Below are 15,883 nucleotides of genomic sequence, written 5' to 3'. Positions count from 1 at the left end.
GCTGCCTTAGGGTTAGAGACATTCAGTTTAAACAGGTGGCTATAATTAATTATTCAGAATGATTTTTAGGAATTTGGGGTTTTTTTGACTGACAGTGCATTAATAATAAGCATTGTACAAAAATAAGGCAATTGCATGCTGTTTGGGGTATTTGTGATTAAAAAAACGTGCTGTAGCTCATTGTAACGTTTCTGTAGCCTGGCATTCTTTGTGAGAAATTTATTTCTTGTAACTGCTTTGGGTTTATGTTAGTTGTATATTTTAAGAACAACATCCGCTAAAGCAGTTCCATGTGAAAAACAGAAACCTACTTACCTCAAAAAAGTGAGATCATTAAGTACATTTGATTTCTAATTTCATCTGAACTGAATTTCTAATCTTATCTCCCTTTCATTCTCAGTGGGTCTTTAGCAAATACTTGGTTGCTAGTGGAAAAAGTTCAGAATGGCCAGTCGGTACATGAGAGTGCTGCCAAGTACTGTTGCTTGAAAAGAGAAGGTTGTGAGCTGCAGTGTGAAGGTCAGGAGCCATCAACTTCCCATACAGCTCCTGCTGTAACAGGAAAATTGGGGAAGGCAAAGAGATCTTTGCACTACCTGCTTTTTCCCCATTTCCCCTCAGCGGATTAGATATTTGGAGACAAATACTATACACAACTTTCTTGATATTTTCCAGACAACACTTTTCATTCTAGTATCATGGGTTTTTTTTAGTTAAAATGTAACCAAATTAAAACCCAAATAGTTTAAAAATGAGGCCAATAGCTCCAAACAGGGGAAAAAAACCCCACCAAACAAACCAAACTGAAAATATGAAATATTTACCCTTTAATTTCAATATATATATTTGAAATACATTAGGTTAACCTTAGACCAGGTGAGATGTGGAGTACTTGTGCATATGCAGGCTCTGATTGGGTAGAATGGCACTGCACGATCTCTCTTTAGCTCCAATGTTAATAAATCTAACTGAAGGGTTTTTTCGGGTAATGCAAGCACTGGAGCTTCATCCCAACAGATACCAGTTATAAACACTATGGAAGCTGAGCCAGACTTTAGTCAGTGGTGCGTGATGGCCACTATAATACTGAAAATCTGAGAAGAAAGCCTGTGTCACTGAACTCATGCAAGATTTGCCACTGCCTTCCATGGAGCCAGGATCTTGCCCCAGGCAAAAGCAAAACTGCGGAGGTTACAATATATGCTCTTCCACTTCAGCTCCCAGGAACAAGTCCTGAATGGCAGATGTATTATTATTTATTGATACGCACACTTGCACAAACCTTATAATCTCAAATGATAGCTGAGTGCTTTCCTAGTTGATAAACCATATTTGAAGAGCTTTTTCAAAGAAAGCTCAAACTCATCTTTTTTTCCCTGAGTAAAATGGGATAACAAAATGTGAACTCTGAATAGCAAGAACTGTTCTTTGCAGATATACTGGACACGGACACACACGCTTCAGCTGGCAGTATCTGGCCATTGTTACAAAGCAAACTTTACCTGGACTTGTACAACAAGTTTGTTTTTTTCAACCCAAAAGATGTGCTTATTGGTTTCTTTACATGGAAAACAACTATTTCTGAAAAAAATATCTAAAAGTCCATCTTAGGAATCTGTTGTGGCACAGGAGACAGGGTTACATAACACAAGAACTGTGGGATAATTATAAGAAAAATCAAATACATCAGTAGAAACAGATTTAATTCACTGCTGAAACTGCCTGTAATTCAGCAAACATAATTCTACCTCTCATTCTTCCTTTCTGAACGATGGAAAATCAACTTGCACATTTTGTGGGCTAGCACCTGACAACAGTTTTACCAAGGGGAAGATGAGGCTTTCCTCCTCGCCAGCTTGGGACATGTCTCTGTGTCATGCAATATGGTCAGGACAGTCTCATCCTGCTCTCCCCACCCTCATGTTCTTCCTAGAACAGCTGTCAACTGTTAGTTGTAATGCTGCCTCTTACTGCCTTTCAAAGACCATGATAAATGCTGTCAGTAGGTTGTTCTGCACTTAGACTTTGAGGAAAGCAAAAGCTAGGTCTTACAAATGCTCTGAGAAAACACTATTCCTCTGTTGCAAACAGGAACTGGGGGAACTGAGTCAACTAACAATTCTAAGGAGTAGATGAAGGTCCTTATCTCATGGCCATACAGCCCCTTCAGTTCATAGATCTAAACACCATTGACAGCAATGTCCTCTGGAGTACCAGTACAGCAGAATTAGAAGGTCATTGAAACAGATGACTTTTCCAATCCCTTTTCACAGTTATTTTAACTTGGCATCTGTTCTCCCAAGTGTACATACATATAAAGGCCGCTAACTCTAACAGTCTCTCTCAGCACGTCTCTATGACAGGGATGGAGAAGACTCTTTGGAGAAAAGGACATCAAGATCTAAAGCACCAAACCTTCTCTTGCTTTCAAATGCCTTGAACTGCTGCAGTTATGTGACACACCCTGACAGCTGGCTTTGCTGGCTCATCACGCTCTTTCATAGGTGAAAAGGTAATGGCTTAAAAGAGAGAATCGAGTCCACAATTTGCAAAGCACCTCTGGGTCCTTTCAACATACCGTGTACATCATTTGTACACGTGTGTTTGTGAGACGGGGGAGGCAGGCCTGGGAGAGGTATAGAACAAGTAGGAATATAATTAAACCTGAAAACTAATAAGAAGAAAGATCTATAGGAAGGTAGTATCACCTTGTGGTTTTGCAAGTTATTTTTAAGTACTGTATAAAATCAGTGAGAATTTGATTGTGGCATTCATGGTTGTGATACTAATCACTGGGCTCAGTTACAATCTGGCCTCAGGTTCATATTGATTGAACATCTGGTCAATCAATAAAAAAACATAACCCATTTCTTTATTTCATCTAGTCTCAGAGTCTGTTGTCCCATACATTACATCTGAATTGAAGTTAAGCACTGCCGTTTATCCAGTTTGCTACAGGAATGGCTCAATGCACAAAGAATCACGTAGCTCTACTGCCTCTCATGCTGTACTAACCAGCAGGCTTAGAATAAGAAATAAGAAATTCTGAATAAGAAATCCTGCCGATAGAGCTCAGGATGGCATTTTGCTCCTGGTCGAAACTTGCAGTGAAAGGGGGTAGAGGGAAATGGGGGATCAATGAGGAACACTTGCATAGCAGCAAGGACTCACAGCCTGTGGCTTTTGGGCTTTGCAACCAGGAATTTACCACCTGGGCTGCTTCTGGACTGGATGACAAGGCCCTGAGTTTGAACCTAGTCCCAACAGACTAACCAGACATAGGTGATAATCACAACAGATAAGGAAAAAAGGTTTTATCGAATAAGGTGAACAGAGTATTACCTTCACTCCAACTCATGGAAGTGGCCAAAGAGCTTGTTCTCTTATAAAACTAACACAAAAAAAGCAGAGAGTGTTTTTACCAGAAAAAAACCCTATTTGAACAATAGGAAAGAAGACACAAAATGGAAGAAGATACAAAAGACAAAAGAGAAATAGAATAAAGGCTGCTATTCCTCTTTCTCTTTTGTGAATGTAGCTTATAGTTTATTATCTGCACGTCAGGGTCTTGCGCACCTCATGAAAGTAAAATTAAAATCGGTAGAATACAGTGAACGAAGAACATAATAGCTTCACTTTCCTGTGGAGGTGCATGCACATACACGCCCATGTGTCTACTCACTCATACAGGAACTCTCACAGTGAAGGAACAGAAGCATGGGCTGGGAGCAGAACTGCTGCTGGGCAGGGCTCATCTTTGTCCAGGTTTTATTCACAACCTGATTCTTTGAGACATCCCTCTTTATTGCTACAATAGAAATCGCAAGCTTGAATTTCTGATACCCAAAGAAATGACAGAGATGGAGCAGGGACAGGTTTCAATGAAAGATCAGGTTCAGTCAGAAGGCAGGCATGTCCTTTGCTAAATGCCACGAGTTTTAGCAGTTTAGCAAACATTTTAAGGAGCTATTACTAAAAGCAAGTGAAAAGTAAAAGGTAAATTACACCTTCAGAAACAGTATGACGCCTGCCAGGCAGTACCTATCTAGATAAAGCACAAAAATTTTGGTCTCAAAATTTTCATCAGTTTAAAAACTGTTTCCCCAGCCTGACTTTGATAGATAAAACCATCTATTTAAAAACAACGAGCCCCAATAATATCATGCAGCAGTGTATTTCAGAAGTTAATTCCACTTTGTCTTCAGAATATTTTCTTTTGTGGCCTTTATGTATGTCCCAAATTCCACTGACTGTACCTTCAGCTCTAGAAAATACAACAGGGCAAACAATCCAAGACAATGTGGGCTTCCTTTCAGAGTTAAGATCCATTTGGTATCTCCCTAAAGAAAGAAACAAACAATGGAGCACCACATAAATATTTTTTATGGGAGCACCGCCTATATAGCACTGATGAAGCCCTACATTTTACATCCCAATAACAAGGATGTATTCTGGAGGAAGGTATTTTAGAGACTGCTGTTGAGTGCCCTGGAATGTCTGTGTGTAGCAAAGCAAATGATTGCCCTGAGGGGATTTTCCCACTGCTCATAAAAAATGTCACAGCCTAGCCTTGTCCCATCTGTACTGTGCTTTCTCAGGGCAACATCAGTGCAACTCATTTGGAGAAGCCTATGCTGTAAATAGTGATGTCTCAAACATTACACAGAATGGTGGTAATTTTTTTTTTCCATTTAAAATTTTAAGAAATTAATACACTAAAAGCAGAACACAAAGTGGTGCTTTACCTACAAACAAGTAGCAGGGTCAGATTCAGATCCTGTCTTCATTTGAAGTGAAAACAGAATCAACACGGGAAATGACGTGTGGGCTTGCATATACCCACAGGGCCCACACAGTTTCTACCAGAAGGGCAGCCAATAACTGCCCTGACTGGCTTACCTCGTGTCCTTACTGGATGCAGGGAGATCTGAGCTCTGGCAAGAAGTAATTCTAGCACAGGAGGCCTAGGATGTGGCAGGGTCCAGCCATGTTGGAAATCACCCATATGTGTGCCCCATGGTCCCTCTGTCACAAAAACCACGGGATCAGAAGTGTATGAGCAAAGCAAGTTTGGGTCTGTGATGTGTCTTTACTTCCAGCAAACTCTGGAGTACAAGTTAAGGCTTCCTCTTAGAACAGCCTGTAGGATATGGATGCAAATTTATCACATCTGAAAAAAGAGAAAAACCCCAAAGCTGTACAGCGCTCCCGGGGGTGACATGAGAGGCCAAAATCCTCTCACCGCGCCTGCCTGTATAGACCAAGACACTTGACATGGGGCATGTGAGCTCTTGCCCTGACAGAACCTTCCAGGTCCATCTGCTGGCTAAAGTGTTCCACCTACATGCAACCTGCAAGGCAGCCTGCAGCACGGTTCCTTCCACCACCGCGTTTCACCAGGCCTGTCTGGTGAAACCAGGCCACACGTTTCAGCATGCTTGGTGTGCTGAAAAACTGCACAGGCCCATGCAACTTCCTAACGTGTAATGGCTCTTACACGGGCCAAACATGCTCACAACTATCAGAGGAACAGTCCACTAGAGTACAACCGCTATCCTAATATTTGCAATTAAATGCTTGTTATGACTGTATGGTGGCTGCCAGGAAGCTTTGAGAGGTGGCAAGAACAAGGCAGTTGTCATAGGTCAAGGTACATCTAAGGGAGACAACGAGGGATTCTTTGCTTTATACCTGTAGACTTATATCCCTTCACTCCCTCCTTTCCATGCAAAATAATGCTGTCCGTGAATCTCCCCATAGTCATCCTTCCAGGGACTTCCACTCCGCTTCTTTGAACATTTCCTCATTTTGTGTCCATTTAGATATGAAACAGGTGATGTGGAATGTGACACACAAAATGAGTTTGTGCTTTTGCCAAACTAGAGATAAGCCTGCCCCGATTCACTCTTTCAACATGGTTCTTGTTAGCAGGCAAATCAGTCCAGGTTTGACTTGGGTCTGTGCAGATGGGAATCTCCAAGTTAAAACTTTTCTATTTAACAATCTAAAACTTTGGGGAATACAGACACCATTGCACAAACTCTTTAATTCTTGGGGCCTTTTTTTGCCTGGTCTGAAATCCCTGTTTGTCTCTTACTTTCTGCACAAGAGGATGGTACTCCCTGTAGAAACAGAAAGTGGGCAGAACTGGAAACAATGGATGCTGACAAGCACACTATCATTATAGGCATTTATATGTTGAGTATCAAATTGATAGTACCTTCATTTGTAACTTTTGCTCATCTGTTTACTATTATTAAATGAGCTCGGAAACCAGAGGAGATTTGAGAGCAACAGAGGGTAATTACACATGTTAGGAGAAGATATTTTTCATTGTGGGTTTAGAACATAACAACCTATTTAAAAAAAAAAAAAAAAACAAACCAAAAAAAAAACCAGCAGAAGGAATGAAGATATTTCAATTCAGCTACATTGCTGTCCTCAGAGAGCAGATTCATTAAAAAAAGCTACTTTTCACTGTGGTTCTAACTAGATGTACAGACATTGCAAAGGCTACAAATAGGTTTTCCCTTAAATACTTAACTCTGCTTAACGTAGTTTTTTAAAGATTCTGTATTCAAATAGTGAATTTGTGTTGTGGATCAACAATCTTAAGATTTTTAATTTTGTTGAGTAATTTATCTGTTTACTTCTGTAACATCCGTCTGTACAGGGATTTGTCTGCTTTAGCTGTAAAGTGGCTCTGGGTGTTTTATTTGATCTAGCATCAAAAAGCTAAATATTTTCTAACACTGAAGTCAGCACTGGAAAATGGGTGTATTGAGGATGAGGACCAGCAACAATGCATACGGGGAAAACAAGCAAGCTGTTCTATTCATATTACTATCTGAAATTATCACCTCCAGCTTAAAGAGGAAGGTGTCAGAAACTATTCCTTTAGAAAAAAAGCAGCATATTGTTATTCCTGGCCCTGTGCAGTGAGGTCCTCCAGTGGCAACTCACCTTGAGTTCGAAGTCTGCATTTCACATGCTGAGCAAGTTTTTACTCTTCAAAGGAATCCTGCAGTTCCATACCACCACGTAGAGCTACTGTCATCTGGCTATTGCTTTTTCATACCAAAGGTTCAAGTAATTTGCCTGTTCCTCCACACACCATGCCTGCAGCCTAGCCAAAACTCCTTAGGAAAATAATATGTCATTCTGCCTGAAAGAGCTACCCAGAAAGCACAGAAGTCCCTGGCCAAGGGTAATTTCACTTTATGTTTTTTGCTACTCTGATCAAAAGCTTATTGCTTTTGTCTCAGTGTAGGATGCATCTGCAAAAGCAACACTACAGAGTTACAGCCTGAAAAACACCAACATTTGCCTCACAACATTAGGAAGAAAGAAAGCAGACTCAACAGCACATCGACTTCCTAAACTGATTCAACCAGCACATAAGCATCCCCAGATGACTGTCATTTTATAACCCTCCAGTTACCACAGTCAGTCTCTTCTCTGCAAACCTCCACTACCTGCATTTCATATCATGCCGCACTGCGTTGCTAAGGCTCTGCCATAAGCAGCTGTCCTGACATGGTACCAGAGACCACAAGAAGATGGTATATGCCTGGCAAAGATATTTAGCACCTGTCATTTGGAATACTTTCTTAATTTGTGCAGGGTCTAGTGAGCTAACTCCATGACTTGAATTCAAGGAATTATCAGAACCATGTTTCAGATAAACATTTTTTCAGCTACAAAACTTTTCTCCAACTGTTTCTGAAACAGACATGAAAAACCAAGTATTTCCAACAGGGAATGGACTTCTAGGAGGACGTGTGACCCGTGGCGGGGGGGTACTTGCACGTGAGTTAACTGTACGGTCCCATTTCAGAGCGAGGCCAAAAGGCCTGGTTTGGGTCTTTTCCTGTTTATTGCTAACCCATTGCAAATGGAATAGTTAGTCTTTTCCTATCTCATCTTCAGAGCTCTAAACCAACCTGATACTGGTGACAAACTAACTTAATAAGATGGTGTATATATATTTCTGGATCAAGATAAAGTAAAAGATTGAAAGTGTTTATTGTGTTGAAATTTTCTATGCCAATTTTCTGCTAAGAAGGAGAGATTCAAAAGGTCAGGGCTTTTGCAGTACAGAGTTAGTGGTATATTAGTTACAGTAATACAGCCTGAAAACTCCAGGAGAAACAAAGACAATGGAATGCCATGAATTACAGGAGGAGACCACAGTTTTAATCAGCTCTTGGGAAAAGAGAAACATGCATTTGGATATTGACAGTTGATAAACTGAATTATGAGGTTTGAAGAAACTAAGACAAAGAAGGAGTTCTAGGATTTTTTTCTTTAAGTAAACAAGCTTTTCTTTTCTTAACGCCCCCCCCCCCCCCCCCCCCCCCGCGATTACAGACACTCCCCCCCCGCATTTACAATATACTTTCAAAACCATTATCACTGTTCCTGGCATTAGGTTTTTCAGCTCCTCACTAGACTGTAAAGGCTGGGGAAAGTATGTTTCTAAGTGACGTCTTGAAATAAAACCCAGGAAGCAGAGGAGATTTTGAGAGGAGTGGGACTCTGATCCTGTACAGTAAAACTATACTGATCACACAAAGCTCTTAAAATCCAATCCTGAAAGTCTAACTGAAGCCTTTAAAAGTCAGCATAGTCCAGGCTTACAAACCAACTTATTGTGTCTGTTTTCAGGAGCCACCAATATCCGTAATTCCATCATTGGGAAATTTGCCGCTGAATTTTCCTCTTTGTACAAAATTCCACTCCAAAATTTAAATACTTATTCAAAAATGAGGATCAGCCATAACAGCGTATGCCCATTTCTCCTCTTTCTCCACACCATCATTATCACCATCATATTAAGCAAACACAAAGTAATCACCAAAACCACAAGCAATGCATCAATTAATACAGTATTTGAGTTTGCATAGAGCCTGATACATGAGCTTGGAGGGGTATAAAGTGCCTCATTCATTTCCAAGGTTTGGTTACAACTCTAAAGCTAGCATGTTGATGTTACATTAAATTGCTGCTGATTATATCAGAGAATTTCACAACATTGAACAACCTCCTATAAACTGTCCAGGCTGAAATATGAGAGGTCTAAAGAGAGAGAGCAAGCAAAACCAACCTTATTTACAGGTGTCTTTTAAAAAAATCTCATTATTTTCAAGCCAATCTAGTGGTGGTGGTAGGGTTGTGGTTTTTTGTTGTTGTTGGGTTGGTTTTTTTTAGTTTGGCTAGTCCTTTCAAAGGTTTCATCAACATTTTCTGGCTTGGACAGAAGCATCAGAAACTCATACACAATACCAGAAGACAAGTGTGTGAATGCCAGAAAATGAAACAAGTAAGAAACTATGGCCAGATTCAGAAACAGCACAGAGACATGAAATGAGGAAAACAAGTCAGTTTGTCCATCTTTTGTTGGTATTGTCTTAAATTAATTAATACTGTAGGACAGGCATTTTTGTTTTGACTAAGATTTCTTTACTTGACGTTGCCTTGCAAAATCCCAGCATATGACAGCTGTCAGGTTTTCTCCTCTAAGCAATGCTGCCATGATCTCCTACCAAGTAATTGCCCTCACAAGCAGGTACCAGAATAACATGGGACAAAGAATTTTGCCATGTTCCTTAGTAAGACATTTGAGTCAGAGGTTAAAGAAATCACTGCTCCAGAGGCTCTTAAACATGTCATTGTCATAATATAAAAACTGACTTACTAACTTAGATTATTTGGAGAGTTAAGTGCTTGTGTTATTGCAAATTAAACTAATTAGTATCATTTCCTGACAGCTGCAGTGAGCGATAGCAATTCCATGATTTTTTCTTCAGCCGCTCATGTGGGATGAAGAGAAGAGTGGAGACAGCTTTGTGATTTAATGGAATGGGATCAGTTTATCATCGTAAGGGCACATCATTCCATTCTTAGCACAGCTCTGCTGCTTCCTCTGCTCCCTCCTGGTTCATCAGCTATTATTGCACTATTAACTTATCACATGGAAGCCAGGGTAGACAGATGGAAGTTGCTGGGAACTTTGCAAACAGCCAGACAAAAAAACTGCACTGGAATTTGCTTGCAGTACCTCCCCCTTTTGGAGCTGTTGTGGATTATCTTCACCATTCTTTTAACCAAAATCATAGCTACCAGTAGAAGATACAAGAACTCGTTTCAATACCACAATGGTTTTAATTGTTAAAAAGGCAGATTTGCGAACTAGCTAGCGCTGATTGGAGTCTCTAGCTTATATGAATAATCGCATAAAAATGAAAGTTACTGTATGTAATTGGCAGGCATTTAGCAAATCACTCACATTTATCATGTGTGGAAAACGTGTACCGACCATGGTAGTAAAACCATTGTGCTTACTTCTACCCAAATTTCCATAAGATTACGTGAGGAACAATAGCAGACAGTCCCAACAAACTCTTATAAAATGTCATACTGAAAACTAAAGGTAATCTGATCAGTAAGGAAAAGTCTAAGATTTCTTTAGATGAGCCAGAATGAAATAAAACTCTTGTCCATCTCCCACTTCACAGAAGCCCACACAAATGGATGAAATTACTCTGAATTCAATTATTCTGGAATTCTAACTTTCTAGAGACCATTGGGTCGTGCTTGAACTTTTTCATTAGATCACTTTGGTCAGATTTGTGCTCTACTTATATTACTAAACTGGCTCCAAAGATTTGCTCTATCTTGGAGTCACTGGAATAGACTTTAGCTTTGTGGTTCACAGACTGGATTAATGTTTTCAGCTACTAATTAATTGCTGATCACCAGCATGGAAATTGAATTATCTATAATCATATTAAAATATGGGGTTTTGTTCCCCTCCTCCATGAATCCATTTAGCTTAGAAAGTCTTGATGGAAAGAAATGCATATTTTTGAGACAACATAAAACTTCAGTAAAAAGCTAAAAGGTTTGGAGAAATGAATCCTCTTCCTCATTGCTGAGCAGCAATTAATGCATAATGCCATCTAATATCTCAGTATGGTCCCTGTTAGCACAGGGTCTGAGTACCTTCCACTTTTTATGCATTTATTTTCAGAATACTCCACAAAATGGGGAATTTCTAAGGTTTCTAATGATCGTTTGTCAAAAGTAGTAAAGGAAAAGATTAACAATTCCTCAAGGCAGCACTGCAAACGTGTGATGAAACAGGGAATTAAAACTGCTTCCTGCACGTGCCAGGTTTGTATCTGTAACCACATCATTTTTCATATCTATAATCAGGATGGCAATAGCAGACAAAGTCCACCAAAGGAGAACTAGCTGTGGATCCAGTTTCCATTCCCTGGTTTCTGGTTTCAGGGACCTTACACATTCTGAACCAGGAAGTATCCTCCATGGCCATGTAGGAAACACCTCTTTCTGAGCACCTTAACACTTTCAGTCATTATTTTTCCATTAGGATTGATTCCCATTACCCATTTTTTTTCCTTATGTTTTCGCAGGGTAAAGTTCTGCATTAAAGCTGAGCCAATCTAGCTGCTCTCCATTGCTGAAAAGGAAAGACCTGCTCCTCCTACAGCTACCTGACTCCTCTCTGCCACTGCTCTTGACCACACAGTTCTCTCCTCCCTGCCAAGGACCCTCTAGTGGACTCCTTGGGGAGCTAATTCACGCTGCTGACTTGGCAAAAAACGATTTGCCTTTTTTTTCCCCTTCACAGAACGCATTCCCAACCACTCTGTCACACCATCCAATGCCTCCTTGAGATAATATGTCCATTGCCATAGATCTGATGGCTTGGGGTCTCCAAGAAGTTGAGCGGTTGGTGAATACCTTTGAGCTTCTCTGGAGACTGTGTTTCAAGTCCTGCTCTGCTGATCTCAGATATAGTCCCAGTGCAATTTGAAGAGCAGATTTAGCAATACTGGCCAGTACGCAAATAAACCACCAAGGCAAGCAAAATCACTTACAGCTCTGCTCAGCAGAGAGTGTTAGGGGAGTCAGCCAATTCTTTCTTGATTCAATTTTTTTTCTCTCAGGGGAAGTTCTCCCCACAGCATGCAAAACCAATCATCTTTTAGAAACACCTTGCATATAGCTTTGAGTTTACTTTCAAATTGGCAGTCTGGAGTTTATCACAGGCCATTTGGAACTGGATCAGTTTGGGTCCAAAAAATGTGAATGTGCCCAGGATAGTTCTCAGTTTCACAAATGCTTGTGTGTAATAAAATATAAAAAACACACTCAAAAGCCAAACTCCCATTACTGTTGTCTAACTGCCCAGACCTAAACAAAAACTTGAGGCAGCAGAGGGGAAGGAAAGAGCTAATCTTTTGACGTTCACACTTTGCCCCCTGCCGTGGTCCTAGACATCACTTCCAGAATGGTATGGCCACTTTTTCCATACTGCCAGCATCAAACTAATCTGCTTTCCTTAATTTTAGTACCAGAATCAATTTCATTTCTTTTCCAAATATGTTACACCTGCATTAACAACACAGCAATGTTATGAGCTATGTCACACTGTTCTCTCCCTTTCTTTGTATGTACATAACACAAAGGTTCATGAATTTCAGCTTCCATGCCCTGCCGCTCCCCACTTTTCCACTTTCACCAGCAGCCAGGTTTGTGGAGATGCACAACTGGAAGGAATGACACAGGCTCTGGGGTACCTCCTGCAGTAGCTCTGGCTGTCTCTGCACCTTTGAAGCTTCTCTGCAAGTTCAAATATAACTGAATTTCTAGAAATTGCTGCCAGTTATTCCTAAGGGTCCCTCTCAGTTTAGCTTCCTCTGACTATTCAGGAGGCAACTCCTCCAGAGTCTCTGATACACCTGAGTAATTCAAGTAGCTGTCTGGATCCAAAATGCATATGAAGAGCTTGTACCGGACTGAAATACCAAATCAGAATCTTTCTTAACTCAGATTTCACAGTATCATCAGTTAGGCTACTAGCTACTAGCTACTCTAGTGTGTGAGGAAAACCTCCCTGCTCTCATTCATTTTCTTAGTCATTCATTAGAGGGTATGATTTAAAACAAAAAGCCAAGTAAACCTCGCAGGGAAATTCCCCTTGAAAGACAACATGCTTGTGCTGTTACACCAGATCTTAATACACAGATGGCTCCACTAAATATTCTCTTGGGCAACAGAAACCTTTGTGTGGTCTTAATGATAGAACTGAGTAAAAATATCAGTTATTTGCATCTGAAGAGCTTAAAATTAGGAATAAAGAAAAAATAAACAGTAACAGTACTTTTTTCTAAGATAGTGCAGTTCTCTCTGCAGAAACTGCTACAGGGTAGTTTGCAAACTGCCCATTTCTTTCCTTCATGAGTTAAGAGATTGGTTCAATTAAGGCAAAAGCATTTTAGATAAAACAGCTACACCTACCATGGAGGCCTTCAAGATGAGTCTCAAAAATGAGAGGACATCCTTGAAGTATTTCTTAATACAGTTCTGATGCTATTTTATAATCTCTTTTGCTTTATAAGAGGCATTTGGTCAGAGGCATGTGGAAGGTAAAGGCAAATAAACAGGCTGTAGTTATTGCTACTGGGGCCAATACGTATTTTCAGATACACCAAATGGAAGAGGTTATGCACTTTAAAATCTACATTCATTTAACTGAGTGGGCCAGCTATGAACAGTAGAAATAATCAGCACATTCTACACATATTTTAAGTTAATTACTTTAAGTTAATTATTTTAAGCGAATATTCAAGGTCTTTAGGTAACTCTTTCTTAAGAAAAATAGAATGTCTCAAAAAGAGATGATACAAAACACGCGGTGTTAGAATGGATTGCATACTGTCATTGAACAAAGCTCTTTCACTGTGAAGCCCTTGCTCAATTTGTCAGCCAGAACAAAACCTATCTTATCACCCAAGCAACCAGAAACAATACTTAGCCTTGGACAAACCAGAGGCTTAATGGGTGAACCTCTCTAAGTCTGTGATTTTGGAAAATTCTTAAGACTCATTTTGCAGGGTTGATGCAACTAAATCAGAGTATGATTTTCTTTTCCTCTGTTTTAAAAGGCATGCGTTGCTGGTTTTGGTTTTTTTTTCCTTCTTAAAAAACTTATTTAAAACTCTCCTCTATTACAGACACCAAGAAAGCAGGAATTAGAGTACCTTATATCCTCTAAAACAATATCCATTAGGGACTACCCTTCATGCTCTGGCCTTTATCTCCACAGTATTATCTTCTTACTATGCTCTCCTTCCATTCTCTACTTCACAGTTCTTAATGTACCATTTTTCATTTCCCCACTTTTTTACTTAAAAGGTAAACCCAAAGGTATGTAAGAGCAAACCAGTTTTAGAATTATCATGTGCAAGCGAGTCTGGATTTTACCCGAAGGAGTTTGCCTCCATCATCTCCAGCAAAGCAATTCTATTTTTACTTTCCTATTATACAACTTTACTCAAGGTGAAGCAACACATCCCTGCATAAATTATTAAGGCACTATCAGTGACAGGGACTTCGTCCCACAAGCTTCCTCATGAATGAAACAGTGACAACAGCCGTGAAGTTTGAACAAGACCCACCTGCTGCAGGCAAAGCCTACACAACTCTGGCATTTCGATTTCTGTCTCCTCTCAAGTCCTCAGAACTGTGCCTGTGTGTCCAATTTGGTTTAGTGATCTACTAACTTGTGAGAAGTTTGCTACCAGAGCCAACCAAGGTGTCTTTTAATGCGAGTAGTAAACACACATCAGTGTTTCCAGACAACAGATAGAAAGTTAACACCAAAATCAACTGAGTCCCTTGCTGATACAAACTTGGTACAATACTTCTAAAATGTATCCGAGGAGTAGTCTGATTTTAATTTCAATCCAACTTTTAAAATACACTTTTATGAACTACGGCTCAGATAATTCTAGATGTCTTAAATTATTATGAGCTTTAGAAGGCAAGTAATATTTCAGCATGATACATCATGGAAAAGAACTCGGTGAGGGTTTCTAGCTTTCAAAACTGACTAGTGATTTTGAGTATCTGGTTTGATATATCTGAAAGGAGACTGATTTTACTAAGTCCTAGTACCAGTCATTAGAGAGGCACGCTTGCTTAAGACATCTCAAGACAGTCTTTTGTGATGCTATTTCCAAAAGTTCTTGAAGATTAGTGACTTGATATCCTAGATGGAGGCAGGTACTAAAAACATACAATGCACTATCTTGAAATCACCAGTTCCCAAGAATATTTAGACAGAGCAATCCTTCATAGGCTTTTTGAGGGGCATAATCTCAAGACTGTCCTCTCAAAACGATTGAAACAGCAAGATCTGGTGAACACAATGTTTCTTTATGGACTGGAAAAAATAAACAGAATTTGGTTTCCTTACCAGAAGCACATTGCCATTTCTGTATTATAAGATAAATTAAACTAAAGAAGTCAGCTATTGACTTCTCAGGTTACAACGGTTACCACAATAACAAAACAAAGCTCACAGTGCTGATCTGTTCCAGGGGTTATGGCCAGTCCTGTCTGGAACGATAGCCGCACCAGAACCCACACAGTGCAGCAGGGATGTGCTTCTTAAAAAAACATTGCTCTGCAGAACTTGCTGTGATTCAGTGGCAGACATCCCTGAGACATACAGTTCCCTCGTGACAAATATTGTCAGTTACTCAATTAACACATCTTTAAACTGAGAAGACAGGCTCTTGGCAAGAGGCATTTGCATTGTGTAGTTAAACAGATAAAATAGTTGCTTGCCTTGTTATAGAAAAATACTCAGTGGTAGAAGTGTGCACCCCTCCCAGCTGACAGCTTCCCTACACCAGGGTGCTACTCAAGCATCTGCAGCACCGAATGCTCCACACCAGCATGGAATAGGACTTGGTGGCCCGACACAATTGTGTACAAGTTTGCACTGTTGCATTAGTGCCAGAGCCATAAAGCTGCATGCTTCATCAGCTTCAGTAAACACCATCTA

The sequence above is a fragment of the Falco peregrinus genome, chromosome 8, assembly GCF_023634155.1.
Source record: "Falco peregrinus isolate bFalPer1 chromosome 8, bFalPer1.pri, whole genome shotgun sequence".
NCBI classification, from domain to species: Eukaryota; Metazoa; Chordata; class Aves; order Falconiformes; family Falconidae; genus Falco; species Falco peregrinus.
Note: the sequence above shows the minus strand (reverse complement) of the source record.